Source organism: Medicago sativa, chromosome 3 (assembly GCF_051527215.1).
Source record: "Medicago sativa cultivar Bolivia chromosome 3, Bolivia_mono, whole genome shotgun sequence".
Taxonomy (NCBI): domain Eukaryota; kingdom Viridiplantae; phylum Streptophyta; class Magnoliopsida; order Fabales; family Fabaceae; genus Medicago; species Medicago sativa.
Genome location: NC_140751.1, coordinates 67,910,951 through 67,927,474, shown reverse-complemented (window position 1 = coordinate 67,927,474; position 16,524 = coordinate 67,910,951). Strand labels below are relative to the sequence as shown.

Here is a 16,524-nt window from a genome sequence, read left to right as displayed (position 1 = left end):
TTTTAGTTTCTTGAATCGCCAAAAAATCAACTTTTTGACCTATCACCAATTCCTTAATCTTCTTACACTTCAACACACCCCCCAACCCTCTAGCATTGAAAGACAACACTATCATAAATTACCTTCAATCCTCTCCCTAGCAACTCTATTTGCCACATCGATATCTTCCGACACCACCAATCTATCCACCACTCTACCATCCGCCAAAGTGGACGTAATTCCATCATCTTTAGCCACCTTTAATAAATGCTCCGCTTCCCCCTTTTTTCTTAGAATATCTCCCATCAAGGTAATTGGTGTTTCCGGAACCACCGTACCATCTTCATCAAACAAAACATTTACTCCGGACCCCATAGAAGTAGTGCTTTCCACCAACGGTTCCCCTAGATTCTCTGCCTCCGCCTTCCCTTTATTCTTCTTTTGCTTCCCTTCCTCTTCCCCTCCTTTACCACGCTGTTTCCCTCCTTTGGATGCTATATCCTTCATAGAAACACACCTAGCTGCACCCTTCGCTAAAGCACCCTTTTTCGGCTTCTTGTGAATGATATTACCTTTTGAGATAGCTAAACCCGCCTCCCCTCTCTCTTGTACAGACTGCTTAGTAAAACTGCTGCCACCATCCAAAGGCCGAAACAAAACAGGCCCATTGGACAAACAAACCGGGTTTTGAACCAAAGCCAAGTTGGGTTCAGGCTCGGTTCTCGGGTCTAGGCAAGGCGGGACAGGGTCATGGGAAATTTTCTCTAACCCAATGTCAATTTCAAAATCCACATAGCCTGCCCCACTTTTAGCGTTAATCAGAGGACCCTCACCTGCCTCCTGTACCTTATGCACCTCTACTCCAACATTAGAGACTTCCTCTACAAGCCTTGCCAGCTGTACCTCATGTACTGGAGACTTTTCACTTGTATCCCCCAAAGTACCATCACAAGCCTGTACACCAAAAAGGCTACACAGAATAGGGCCTCTTCTCCCCCACTCATCTATCGACACCTCACTCTTGCGGACCCCACCTACACCAGTCTCCTCAGGGCCATCTACTGAATCGTTTTCTGAGTCATCTTCGCCGGAAGAAAACCCAGCCTCCGGTACTCCTCTACCTTCCTCCGACCTGATCAGCCTCAAGGCCTCCTCTTCCCCCCTAAACTCCGACTCCTCCGACACCCCTTCTTCCTCCAACAACTCTCCATATGACTGAGAAGAATCCTCCACCACCCACACCTCAAACTTCCCTCCCATAACATTCAGACAGATTTTCCTATTGATAAAAGCAAACTGATCTGTAGAAATCAGTAGCCTAGCAACGTCAAACTTTTTCCTCTCAGCAGTTGCCACATCAAAATCAACAAACTCCCCCAAGAAATTCCCCAACTGCTTGAAACACTTTTCCTCCCAAACATGAAGAGGAACTTGTAACACCCCGTTTTCCCAACATAAAAATTTCATTTAAAATCAGAGTATTTTGATCACAACGGAATGTCACATACTTCTTTTAAATCATAAAATGGATAATCATAATTATCCTTCAAATTCAACATCATGAAAAATCTTAAACTACTGCAGCGGAAAATAGTTCAACATCTAAGAGTCTTGGCACGCAGGCCTTATTGGAAAATCTCATAAATTAGTTCATAATAGAGACACGTAAGGAATAGAAGTAAAAGCAATCCCCCATCCCGTTACGTATCAGAGCACCTAGACACCAACTGAGAGTCCACTCATGAACGCCTCTAATCTTTATTACCTGCACATTACCCACGGTCGAGGCAACATATACGCAGAAGGGGTGAGATTTCATAATCAATACATTAAGCATATAATCCAATAAAATGCATTTAACAACTTAAACATTAATAACATATCAACAATTAACAATTAGCATATTTCTCATTACATAGCAAATACAATCATCATTACCATTACTGATTTTCACCACAAATCATAATCAACTTAACACTCAACTTGACGACACAACTCATCCTTGACCATGCAACTCTATCAACTCAACAACAACTTAACAACACGACTCATCTTGAAACTTCTTGATATGCAAATGCATGTGGTACCAATCAACAACAAATGAGCATAATAGGCTCTTCAACGTGTGAGCACAAAGGCTGCCGGGCCTAAAGCCCCCAACTTTAATGACCACAAAGGCTGCCGGGCCTAAAGCCCCCAACTTTAATGAGCACAAAGGCTGCCGGGCCTAAAGCCCCCAACTTTAATGAGCACAAAGGCTGCCGGGCCTAAAGCCCCCAACTTTAATGAGTATGCAATGAACTCGACTTCCAACAACTTAGGCAATGACGTGTACAACTCATACGACTCATAATCATGGACAACTTCTTAAATTCCAACAACATAGACCGACTCATGCAACCTCAAGACACTACAGTCGACAACAGAAAACAACAGCAACATACAACAATTAACAACACTGGAATGTGTTAACGTTCACATAAAGAATTAATTACATCAATATAAATAGCACAAAACATCATTATAGTATTCATGTAGTAACACTTCTAATTTCAGTCACCATAACAGACTTCTGGAGCTTATGAAAGCATCCTAAACAGCTCTCTAACTTACTTCTAAGGTCATCTCAAGACTACACGTGCGAAAGGATCGCATCGGGACAATTTTGGGCAACTAACAGCCTAACTCGCAGTGGCGAGTAACTTCACTCGCAATGGCGAGCAAAGTGTGCATTCTGGGTTCCTACGTATCTACTCGCAGTGGCGAGTTATTCTGCTCGCAGTTGCGAGCTCACAGGTCACTCGCAGTTGCGAATTGTGTTGCTCGCAGTTGCGAGTTCTGAGTTCTAGCTCGCAGTTGCGAGTGTTCTTGCTCGCAGGTGCGAGCGATGAATGTCAGTACGGCCAGAAACCTAAAAATTCCAACTTTTCACTTAATCTCCTAATTCTATCCTCAATTCAACATCTAATTATCATCTTATGGTGTATCTAAGTTCTGTACACTAATTTAACATCAACCTAACATCTTTTCATGAATCAATCATCAAATTCGGTCTTAAACCTAATTCCCAATTCTCACCAAAACTTAATCTAATCATGCTAAATTCATCCTATAGAATTATACCCTTAATAATATTGAAAATTAGTCTCACCCTTACCTTGTAATTGCAGAATCGATAGCCTCTCCCTCTGGTTCTCCTCTTCTGACTTTTCTCCAAAAGCGTTTCACGTAAAAACGTTTCCCACTTATGTCTGTATTATTTATTTACCCTTATTACTCATCTCACCTATAAACTTACTCTTTCCACCTCACAGCCCAACTTCTAATATTTTTATTTTATTTCTAATATCTTATTTTATTTAATAATAAAATAAGTCACACCAACATAACAACTTCACAACATCAAATACTCCACATAATTCATTCATAAATCATATAACTTACTCAAATCATAAATCATATAAATTACTCAAATCATAAATCATATAAGCATATATTTATAAATATATTCTAAACTTCATCAAATTAATTAAATAGTTAAGACGGGCGTTACAACTCTCCCCAACTTATAGAATTTTCGTCCTCGAAAATTTACCTCAAGAAAACAACTCTGGATAAGACCCCATCATCTTACTCTCTAGCTCCCATGTCAGGCTTTCACCAGTGGTTCCACTCCAAACAACTCTCACTAGAGGAATATCCTTGCCTCTCAACGTCTTCATCTTGCGATCATCAATCCTCAAGGGTAAGGTCTCTACCGTAAGGTTGTCTCTAACTTGCACATCATCACTCTGAATCACATGGGACGGGTCTGGAACATACTTCCTCAATTGCGACACATGGAACACATCATGCAAATTTGATAAATGCGGTGGTAAGCCAAGTCTGTATGCCACCGTGCCAATTCTCTCTGATATCTGATAAGGACCAATAAACTTTGGAGTCAACTTCTTTGACTTCAATGCACGGCCAACCCCGGTCGTTGGAGTAACTCTCAAGAACACATGGTCTCCCTCTTGAAACTCAAGGTCTTTCTTACGCTTATCATGGTAACTCTTCTGTCGACTCTGCGACGCTTTCATCTTCTCTTGAATCATTTTCACCTTCTCAGTAGTCTGTTGAACAATTTCTGGTCCTAGAACCACACTTTCACCTGTCTCAAACCAACACAACGGAGTCCTACACCTCCGACCATACAAAGCCTCGAAAGGTGCCATCCCAATACTGGAATGATAGCTGTTGTTATAAGTGAACTCTATCAACGGAAGATGACTATCCCAAGCTCCACCTTGCTCAAGCACACATACTCTCAACAAGTCTTCGAGTGACTGAATCGTTCTTTCCGACTGACCATCTGTTTGAGGATGATAAGCCGAACTCAATCTCAACTTAGAGCCTAAAGCCTCTTGCAAACTCTTCCAAAATCTAGAAGTAAATCTTGGATCTCTATCTGACACGATGCTTGAAGGAACACCATGCAATTTCACTATGTCTCGAATATAAATCTCTGCCAACTGAGCCACAGGAAAACTAATATTAATCGGAAGGAAATGTGCCGACTTCGTCAATCTATCAACAATCACCCAAATAGCGTCATTTCCCTTAGGAGTATTCGGCAAACTTGTCACAAAATCCATGGATATACTATCCCATTTCCATTCTGGTACATCTAACGGTGTCATCAATCCTGCAGGTTTCTGATGCTCTACCTTCGACTTCTGACAAATCAGACAAGAGTACACAAATTGTGCTACATCACGTTTCAATCCAGACCACCAAAACAGCTTCTTTAAATCATGATACATCTTTGTAGCTCCCGGATGAATGCTCAAGCTACTCCTATGACTCTCTTCCAGAATCATCCTTTTTATCTCATCATTGTCTGGAATACAAATCCTACCTCGGAACCTCAACACACCTTGATCATCGACTTTAAAGTCACCATCTTCAGTTTGATTACTAGCAACCAACAAGTCCACAAACTTAACATCAACCTTCTGTGCATCTCTAATACTTTTCAAGAAATCGTTATCAATTTTCAGCATTCCTAACTTAACGCTCCGAGACGACATTTCACAAACTAAGCTCATATCTCTAAACTGTTCAAGTAGTTCAAATTCCTTCACCATCATAGCAGACATATGTAAACTCTTCCTACTTAAGGCATCCGCAACAACATTAGCTTTACCCGGATGGTAATTCAAACTAAAGTCATAATCCTTCAACAATTCGAGCCACCGCCGCTGTCGCATATTCAATTCTTTCTGATCAAACAAATACTTCAAGCTCTTGTGATCACTAAACACCTCAAATCTCGAACCATACAAGTAATGTCTCCAAATCTTAAGGACAAATACGACTGCAGCTAACTCAAGGTCATGAGTAGGATAGTTTCGTTCATGAGATCTCAACTGTCTTGATGCATAAGCAACAACTTTACCATCTTGCATAAGTACACCGCCTAAGCCCAATTTGGACGCATCACAATACACTGCAAAAGGTTCATCAGGTTTTGGCAAAATCAAAACTGGAGCCGTCGTCAAACGCTTCTTCAATTCATTAAAACTGTTCTCACAATGAACATCCCACACAAAGGTTTTACCTTTACACGTCAACTGTGTTAACGGAAGTGCCAACTTAGAAAATCCTTCTATAAATCTTCGATAGTATCCTGCCAAACCCAAAAAGCTTCTAATCTCTGTAACTGACCTAGGAGTCTCCCATTGTGATACTGCTTCAACTTTGGATGGATCGACTGCAATACCACTACCAGAAATAACATGGCCCAGAAAACTTACCTCGTTCAACCAGAATTCACACTTACACAATTTAGCATACAACTTCTTCTCTTTCAGCACTTGCAAAACGATTTTCAAATGTTCCGCATGTTCTTCTTCTGTCTTAGAGTAAATCAAAATATCATCGATGAACACAACTACAAAGCGATCCAAAAATGCATGGAAAATGCGATTCATATACTCCATAAACACGCCAGGCGCGTTACTCACACCAAAAGGCATCACCTTATATTCATAATGACCATATCGCGTCCTAAAGGCCGTCTTCTGCATATCTTCATCTTTTACTTTAATCTGATGATAACCCGACCTTAAATCAATCTTGCTGAACACACGTGCACCCACCAGCTGGTCCATCAAATCATCAATTCTAGGAAGTGGATATCTATTCTTTATAGTTACTTTATTCAGTTGTCGGTAATCAATGCACAACCTCATACTTCCATCTTTCTTCTTAACCAACAATACCGGCGCTCCCCAAGGTGAAACACTTGGTCTTATGAACTTCTTATCTAGCAAATCCTCCAACTGTTTCTTCAACTCAGCCAACTCAGAAGCTGACATATGGTAAGGTGTCATAGACACAGGATTCGTTCCCGGAACAAGGTCAATAGAAAATTCAACTTCTCTTTCCGGTGGTACATCAGGGATTTCATCAGGGAAAACTTCAGGAAAATCACACACCACCTGCAACTTATCAATCACTGCTTGATTCTCCAAAGATAAGGATGCCATCAAGGAAAACATCAAGATCCCATCGCGTTCTAATTGCTTCAGCTGCTTAGTAGACAAAAATTCTGCTCCACTTTCTTCTTCGGCGGAGGAAAAGTACACCGACTTACTAAACAATTAATATGAACATGGTTGTACTCCAACCAGTTCATACCAGGTATTGGTTCTCTACATAACAATCAACAATAAGTACAACTTAAATACAGTACAAAACTGTAAAACGACACAACGCGACTCAACTACTTGGCCGGACGGACCGACCTGCTCTGATACCAATTGTAACACCCCGTTTTCCCAACATAAAAATTTCATTTAAAATCAGAGTATTTTGATCACAACGGAATGTCACATACTTCTTTTAAATCATAAAATGGATAATCATAATTATCCTTCAAATTCAACATCATGAAAAATCTTAAACTACTGCAGCGGAAAATAGTTCAACATCTAAGAGTCTTGGCACGCAGGCCTTATTGGAAAATCTCATAAATTAGTTCATAAAAGAGACACGTAAGGAATAGAAGTAAAAGCAATCCCCCATCCCGTTACGTATCAGAGCACCTAGACACCAACTGAGAGTCCACTCATGAACGCCTCTAATCTTTATTACCTGCACATTACCCACGGTCGAGGCAACATATACGCAGAAGGGGTGAGATTTCATAATCAATACATTAAGCATATAATCCAATAAAATGCATTTAACAACTTAAACATTAATAACATATCAACAATTAACAATTAGCATATTTCTCATTACATAGCAAATACAATCATCATTACCATTACTGATTTTCACCACAAATCATAATCAACTTAACACTCAACTTGACGACACAACTCATCCTTGACCATGCAACTCTATCAACTCAACAACAACTTAACAACACGACTCATCTTGAAACTTCTTGATATGCAAATGCATGTGGTACCAATCAACAACAAATGAGCATAATAGGCTCTTCAACGTGTGAGCACAAAGGCTGCCGGGCCTAAAGCCCCCAACTTTAATGAGCACAAAGGCTGCCGGGCCTAAAGCCCCCAACTTTAGTGAGCACAAAGGCTGCCGGGCCTAAAGCCCCCAACTTTAATGAGCACAAAGGCTGCCGGGCCTAAAGCCCCCAACTTTAATGAGTATGCAATGAACTCGACTTCCAACAACTTAGGCAATGACGTGTACAACTCATACGACTCATAATCATGGACAACTTCTTAAATTCCAACAACATAGACCGACTCATGCAACCTCAAGACACTACAGTCGACAACAGAAAACAGCAGCAACATACAACAATTAACAACACTGGAATGTGTTAACGTTCACATAAAGAATTAATTACATCAATATAAATAGCACAAAACATCATTATAGTATTCATGTAGTAACACTTCTAATTTCAGTCACCATAACAGACTTCTGGAGCTTATGAAAGCATCCTAAACAGCTCTCTAACTTACTTCTAAGGTCATCTCAAGACTACACGTGCGAAAGGATCGCATCGGGACAATTTTGGGCAACTAACAGCCTAACTCGCAGTGGCGAGTAACTTCACTCGCAATGGCGAGCAAAGTGTGCATTCTGGGTTCCTACGTATCTACTCGCAGTGGCGAGTTATTCTGCTCGCAGTTGCGAGCTCACAGGTCACTCGCAGTTGCGAGTTGTGTTGCTCGCAGTTGCGAGTTCTGAGTTCTAGCTCGCAGTTGCGAGTGTTCTTGCTCGCAGGTGCGAGCGATGAATGTCAGTACGGCCAGAAACCTAAAAATTCCAACTTTTCACTTAATCTCCTAATTCTATCCTCAATTCAACATCTAATTATCATCTTATGGTGTATCTAAGTTCTGTACACTAATTTAACATCAACCTAACATCTTTTCATGAATCAATCATCAAATTCGGTCTTAAACCTAATTCCCAATTCTCACCAAAACTTAATCTAATCATGCTAAATTCATCCTATAGAATTATACCCTTAATAATATTGAAAATTAGTCTCACCCTTACCTTGTAATTGCAGAATCGATAGCCTCTCCCTCTGGTTCTCCTCTTCTGTCTTTTCTCCAAAAGCGTTTCACGTAAAAACGTTTCCCACTTATGTCTGTATTATTTATTTACCCTTATTACTCATCTCACCTATAAACTTACTCTTTCCACCTCACAGCCCAACTTCTAATATTTTTATTTTATTTCTAATATCTTATTTTATTTAATAATAAAATAAGTCACACCAACATAACAACTTCACAACATCAAATACTCCACATAATTCATTCATAAATCATATAACTTACTCAAATCATAAATCATATAAATTACTCAAATCATAAATCATATAAGCATATATTTATAAATATATTCTAAACTTCATCAAATTAATTAAATAGTTAAGACAGGCGTTACAGAACTCCCCAGAGCTTAACCCACACTCTTCTCTTCTTGCCCACCAACTGAGGAGACCAAGGTTTCACTGACGCAAAATTTGCATCCCACCACTCCTTCTTCCTGCTTCTGACCGCCTCCATACCTCCTTCCATATTACAGTTCAACAACACCATATTATCTCCCATACTGAACACTTTCACTCCCTTAAAGCCCTGCATGAAAAAACTGGTTTGAACCAATTCCGCCTCCCTCGGGTAGTGAAGATATCCAACACAGCAACCCTCCAGAAGATGTAGCGCCTCCTCTCCCGGATACACCACCAACTCCTGAACCGCTTCTCCTCCATCAACATCTCTCCTAGCCACCGCACCCAAAGCCTGTTTGAAGGAAATATCTTTATCCACCACCGAGCTCGTCACCACCGCCCTTCTCTCTGGTCTGCTCACCTCCGGCACCGCCTGAGAATCTCTATTGAACCGAGCCAGATTGACTTTCAAACACCGTCCACCACACCTCATCTCAGCCAACCTATCTTCTAACGCCACTGGATCCTTCACATCTTTAAATTTGACAAAACCGAATCTTCTCCCACTTTTGTTGAGCTTGTTGGGGATGAAAACTTCACCCACATTTCCAAATCTAGCAAACAGAGTCCACAGGGCCGTAGTTTTGACCTCATCAGAAAAGTTTGTGAAGAAATAAGAAGTAGTGGTGCTGTCCAGATAGTGGAAGGATGTACGTTTCTTAGACTGAACGTTCTTTCCATCTCTTTGGTTAACCCTTGTTGCCCCACTTGACCCTTTTCCCCTCTCACTTTCTCTCTCTAGATTCTCTCTCATCCTAAAAAAGATTTCTCATTGATTGGTTAAAAGCGAACATTACAACTTATTAAATACACTTGACTTGTGGTACAAGTTATTAGAAACTAACTAACCATAGTCCAAGACTGTTTTTGTACCTAACTACAATCATGGTATGGATTAATCATCTTATACACCCCCTTTAATCCGTAATCATGCATGCTTATGAGACATAACTTGTCCCACAAATAAATAAATATGTATAGCTTCAATGCCTTGGTAAATCCATCAGTCATCACTAGCTCTCTGATGAAGTAGAATCTAGTCTCTATATGCTTGCTTCTACCATGTGCAATCGGATTCTTTGTAAGATTGATAGCTGACTTGTTATAAATTTTCAGCTTTAGGGGTTTCTGAACTTCACACTTCAATTCTTTTATCAATGAATCAAGCCAAACGCAAACAGCTTGACAAGAAACAAATGTACCAGCAATATACTTTGCTTTACAAGAGGATAAGGTTGCAACTGGTTTCTTATTGGTGCACCAGGAGATTACATCATTGTTGAACTTGAAAACATAGCCAAAAGTGCTTCTCTTTTCACTTCTATCTCTACACCAATCTGAATCAGAATAACATGTTAGCTAGAGTTTTTCTTCTTTTGACTTCCTAGGATCATTCATGTATCTGTTTATGATACTTAATTATTGCAAAACATATGCCATGTCTTTTCCAACAATTTGCTTGAACATAGTAGCTTAACTTTCTCTTACGTGTTGCACTCATCAAGCTTTGCATTTGTTTCTAATGGATTTTTTACTGTATTGCAATCAATCATGTCAAATTTTTCAAGCAACTCACAAATATATAATTGCTGGTGCATAAGTGTCCCAGAAAGTAAGAAATTTTCCCTATGTAAGTCATTTCACATTCAGAATGCTTTGTTCTTTTGAATTTCTCAATCTCATTTTTGTTGCTTCCAATAATTATATTTATCAAGGTATAAGCATATCAAAGTAATATCAGTATCACTCAGATCCAGAACACACATACCATATTCAACTGTGCATTTTTGGAAACCATGTTGAATAAGAAACTGATTTATTCTCTTGTTGCATGCGTACATAATCTCTTTTTTGGAAATTTTTTATTTACAATCTATGCAACAAATCGTGTTACTTCCTCTTCCCTCTCACATGAAGCAGCAACAACAACAACAATAAATCAATGTTTTGATTTTGGATCTCAACTTTATTTGAAATTTATATCTTTTGAAGATCTTTACGTCAACTCCCTTTTGTTGTTCTCACAATTTGTAAAGATTTTTATAGTTTTACAACAATTTTGATGATGTAAATTTATTTGGAACCATTTCTATTATTTTGGATATTTTTTTGTCATCTCCTTTCTTGAGTTTGATTGATTTTCTTTGGATATTTTGTTCTCAATTATTTATGAAGACTTTTCTTGTAACACCCTATTTCTATTAAAGCGATAAAACACGCGAATATAACAAATATTCAAGAAATAGATGCTACGTCTCAAATAAAACCAACTAACATCATGCATATATATAATACTTCAACGGTCACAGCGGAATTCAAATCATAAACTTCAACATATACATGCCATGGTCAAATATATCCTCATATGAAAATACTCCGAGTCCGACAAGTGGACATTAGCAACAGAATCCAAAAACAACAAATAGACACTAAGCCTAATCAGAGCCTAGATACTACGACACAGACACGACAACGGAGAAAGCTTCCGTCGTCCAAACATCCAACAAGCAAACTCACCAAGCGTCTAGTCCTGCACAACGTCTACCCATCCATACAGACAGGTAGGCGGTCGAAACCACTGGGGGTAAGTATTACATTAATCATAATCCACATATAAAAACATGGTATTCAAGAATTTATACATATCACATATACATAACCACCCCTCCTAGAATACTAGCATCATATGATTAACATCCCCCATTACTTGCATCTCAAGCTATCATAGCATAACAGACATATTCAATCTCAAATCAAGACATCGACACAAGCTCATCATTTATCAATAACAATCAATGAAAGGATTAATCACCTCATTCTTCACTTAGCATACTTAACTCAACAACTACAGTTCATCATTTCAAAATTAAAAGCAAGTAATCATCATCATCAAGGAAATCACCACATCATATGCATATACATATACAACTCTCACTTCTTCATTATTATCAAATTAATTATCATCAAATAGATTCACCAAGTGTATAAGCACAAACAAATAAGACATGAAAATAGAGCATAATTCAATTATTCACAACCATCAACAAATCCACCAATGTACATATACACCAATCCTCACAATCACAACATTCACCAAATTTCACCAATGCACAAATTCACCAAGTCATATATTCAATTATGACACAACTCATCAATTATTCAAATGCATATAATGCTCTAGACTCTTCTAGATGCATGTGGTACCAAACTCCTCCAAGGTCGTCACCTTATGATGCAACAAAAACATCATTATCAACGGCTATAATCAACGGCAATATGGATACAAGTATCCGGTCAACGGCAATATGGATATAACATCCGACACGACATATGATGCATGAACATATGACTCAATCCACAATGCATACGTTCACAACAATTCAACGGCTATAATCAACGGCTATAATCAACGGCTATGATCAACGGCTATATGTATATACACGCATTCATCACTAATCACATCAAAACTAGCATGTATAAACTCACCACCAACAATCAACATTTAACATGTTCAACAAACAACATAACATAAATATGTTCATCACCATTCAATTAGTATATATGCATCGACAACAATTCACCACCACTTGACAAATATACAATCACCAACAACATCCACAATTCAATCAACATATAGTTGTCACACATACACATCATCACTCATCTCCACATAAATCAACATATAATAACTCTCCATAAAGGATTCACAATCAATTGATTCACAAAAGTCATCTTTAGTCAAGTTCGTCTCTCAAAATTCACAACAATGAAAATAATTGAGCACCTAAGCCAAAACCAAGTAAACGAGTTCAATAGCCTATGCCATGTATCCTCTCAAGTCACACATATGTGCAGTAGAGATTACATAAGCATTTCATCGGCCAAAAACGATGAATTCATAAAAATCACAAAGTTCGTCTCCCTTTATCACTTTTCACAAAAATTTCCATTTTCAAATCAAAACAAGTTAGATTCACCACATCATAGTTTAAATACCATTAAACACCTTTATTGAACTCATAAAACTCAAGTTTCGAAGTTTAGAAGCAATCCATAAGGTTTGGGTCGACTTAGAAATAGTTATGCGGATTTTTCGTAAAATTTTCCTAAGACCACCTTGGAGTATTTTCCTCATAACTCACAAACCAAAAATCATTTGCAAGTCAAACCAAAGCCTCTGGAAAGCTAACAAAATTATCTACAACTTTCATGTTTACGTCAAAAGCCAAATCAAAACAGAAATGTGAGAAAAAGACGCAAGAACACAGAACAGGAATGCTGGCTTCTGATCTGGATCAGCTTCTGATCAGGATCAGCTTCCGATCTGGGTCAGCTTCTGATCAGAATCGCTTCTGAACTGGTTCGCTTCTGAACTGGTTCGCTTCTGAACTGGTTCGCTTCTGAACAGTAGCGCTTCTGAACGATGCTTCTGAACAGTAGCGCTTCTGAACAGTAGCAGATTTTTTTAACCTTCACGTTTTCGACCATAAAAATCAAACCGTTACTCCGTTTTCGATGCCGTTTTCGCCTATACGCTCCTGACACTTAGCTCTATCATAATATACAGATAAATTCAAGTTTCAACCATCCCAAAATCATTTCTCCCAAACCTCACATAATCATTTTCTTTGCAAAACCGCTTAAACACCGACATTTCACACGAAAAACCCGTTTTCTCCCAAACAACTCGACTAACACAATCACAATATGAAAACAGAAATTCTACCAATTCCCATTCATCCAAAAACATCAAAAACTCAGTCAACAACCTCATATATCAAAATTTCATTTGGGTCCTTCACATGAACAACTTAACACAAACTTCACCAATTTGAACAACAACAAAAAATCTCATCATAATTCATCATTTCAATGATACCCATTGCATCAATTCATCAACAACACATGTTAAAACAACAACAACAACATTTGAACATGAATTCATCAACAATTCAACAACCACAACTCCATTCATCATCAATTTCATACAAAAACATATCATGTTCATATCTACCCATTTTGACATACAAATTCAACAACAACAACACAATTAACATTCAATTCATGCATATAATCATGTCAACAAAATTAAGCACGAAATTCTACAACCAAAATCAAATTAAGCACTTAACCACAATTATGCAAAGAATTAGGGTAGAATTAAACTAAATGATTATGATTAAAGCCTAACCCCCTTACCTCTAACACCAAGAATCTTTAATTCAAGCCTCAATTTAGCTCCTAGATGATGAATCCCCTCCTCTAGCTCTAGCCCTTGATCTTGTTCTACTCTCAAGCTTCTATCTCTTCTCTTCCCAAATGAGATGAAATGTGAAATGTTGTGAAACCTAATTTCCACCAACATCTAGAGTTTATATATGTGCTCTATTCAATTGGGCTTATCTCTCAAATCTTAATGGGCCTAACCCATTTCTATTCTAACACCCAAAATGTCACTACTCACTTAACGGTAAATTACAACACTAACGGTCACTTACCGGTAAATAAAATGATTACTACACTCTCTCTAGTAACATGGTAAAATAATACTCTTACTAAGCACTAAAATAATTCTCATCCAAAATTACAAAATTACCCCTACTCTCAAAATGACCAAAATGCCCCTAAGTCCAAAATGACTAAAATACCCTTCTACACCGAATTCTACAATTCCCAACCAAAAATACACACAGATGCAAATAATCACATAATAGCACACACAACACACATAAATAAATAATAAAATAAATCTAGCGAAAAATCGGGCTGTTACAACTCTCCCCCACTAAAAAGAATTTTCGCCCTCGAAAATTACCTGAAGGAAACAACTCCGGGTACGCAACCCTCATCCTATTCTCCGATTCCCAAGTGGCACTCTCACCGGTTGGTCCAACCCAAATCACTTTAACCAAAACGACCTCCTTGCCACGCAAACGCTTCGCTTCACGATCTTCAATCCTAACCGGCCAAGTCTCAACGGTCAAATTATCCCTTACTTCCAAATCATCCACTTGAATCACATGAGACGCATCATACACATACTTCCTCAATTGAGATACATGAAACACATCATGAAGATTCGACAATGATGGCGGTAACGCAATCCGATACGCTACAACCCCAACCTTCTCAATAATCTCAAACGGTCCAACAAAACGAGGAGTCAACTTCCGACACTTCAAGGCACGACCAACACCGGTTACAGGATTCACTCTCAAAAACACATGATCACCAACCTGAAACTCAATATCCTTCCTCCTCTTATCATGATAACTCTTCTGCCTACTCTGAGACGCTCTCATCTTCTCTTGAATCATCTTAACCTTCTCAGTCGTCTCTTGCACAACTTCCGGTCCCAACAAAACACTCTCTCCTGACTCATACCAACACAAAGGAGTTCTACACCTCCGACCATACAAAGCCTCAAACGGTGCCATTCCGATACTAGAATGAAAACTGTTGTTGTAAGTGAACTCAATCAACGGTAAACATTCAATCCAACTGACACCTTGCTCCAACACACAAGCTCTCAACAAATCTTCCAAACTCTGAATAGTCCTCTCCGTCTGACCATCAGTCTGGGGATGATACGCAGAACTCAACCTCAACTTAGTTCCCAAAGCATCTTGCAAACTCTCCCAAAACTTAGAAGTGAACCTCGGATCCCGATCCGACACAATACTAGAAGGAACACCGTGCAATCTAACAATCTGCTCAATGTAGACCTCAGCCAACTTAGCCACAGACATACCGGTCTTAATAGGAACAAAATGTGCCGACTTCGTCAACCGATCAACGATCACCCAAATAGAATCAAAACCCTTAACAGTCTTCGGCAACGCTCCAACAAAGTCCATTGATATACTATCCCACTTCCACTCTGGCACAAACAACGGTTGCATCAAACCCGACGGTTTCTGATGTTCAATCTTAGACTTCTGACAACCCAAACAAGCATACACAAACTCTGCGATCTCTTTCTTCATTCCAGGCCACCAAAACAACCTCTTCAAATCCTAATACATCTTAGTCGCTCCTGGATGAATACTCAAACTACTTCTGTGACCTTCTTCCAAAATCTGTCTCTTAAGCTCAAGGACACTTGGTACACAGACACGATCACGAAACATCAAAACACCGTTCTCATCCAACCTGAAGTCTCCACCCTTACCTTGATTAACCAACACCACTCGATCAACAAGTTCCAAATCTTCCTTTTGACCATTCTTGATCTCCTCCAGAATATTACTTGTCAACTTCAACATTCCCAACCTCACACCATCCGGTGTCAATTCACTAACCAAACTCAAATCTCGGAACTGCTCAATCAACTCCAACTCTTTTACCATCAAAGCAGACATATGCAACGACTTCCTACTCAAAGCATCAGCAACAACATTGGCCTTTCCAGGATGATAGCTCAACTGGAAATCAAAATCTTTAAGATACTCCAACCATCTCCTCTGCCTCATATTCAACTCCTTCTGGTCAAACAAATACTTCAGACTCTTATGATCACTGAACACTTCAAACTTAGAACCATACAGATA

At 38.9% G+C, this 16,524-nt stretch overlaps 1 long non-coding RNA gene across 1 annotated transcript; it reads right to left on the bottom strand.

The window, feature by feature from the left end:
- Nucleotides 1-11,232: 11,232 nt before the first annotated feature.
- Nucleotides 11,233-14,310, bottom strand: LOC146939462 (uncharacterized). The gene is made up of 2 exons (XR_015033451.1): nt 14,174-14,310; nt 11,233-11,515 (listed from the first exon to the last, which is right to left on the bottom strand). It is a non-coding gene; the product is annotated as an uncharacterized LOC146939462 (long non-coding RNA).
- Nucleotides 14,311-16,524: the final 2,214 nt, after the last annotated feature.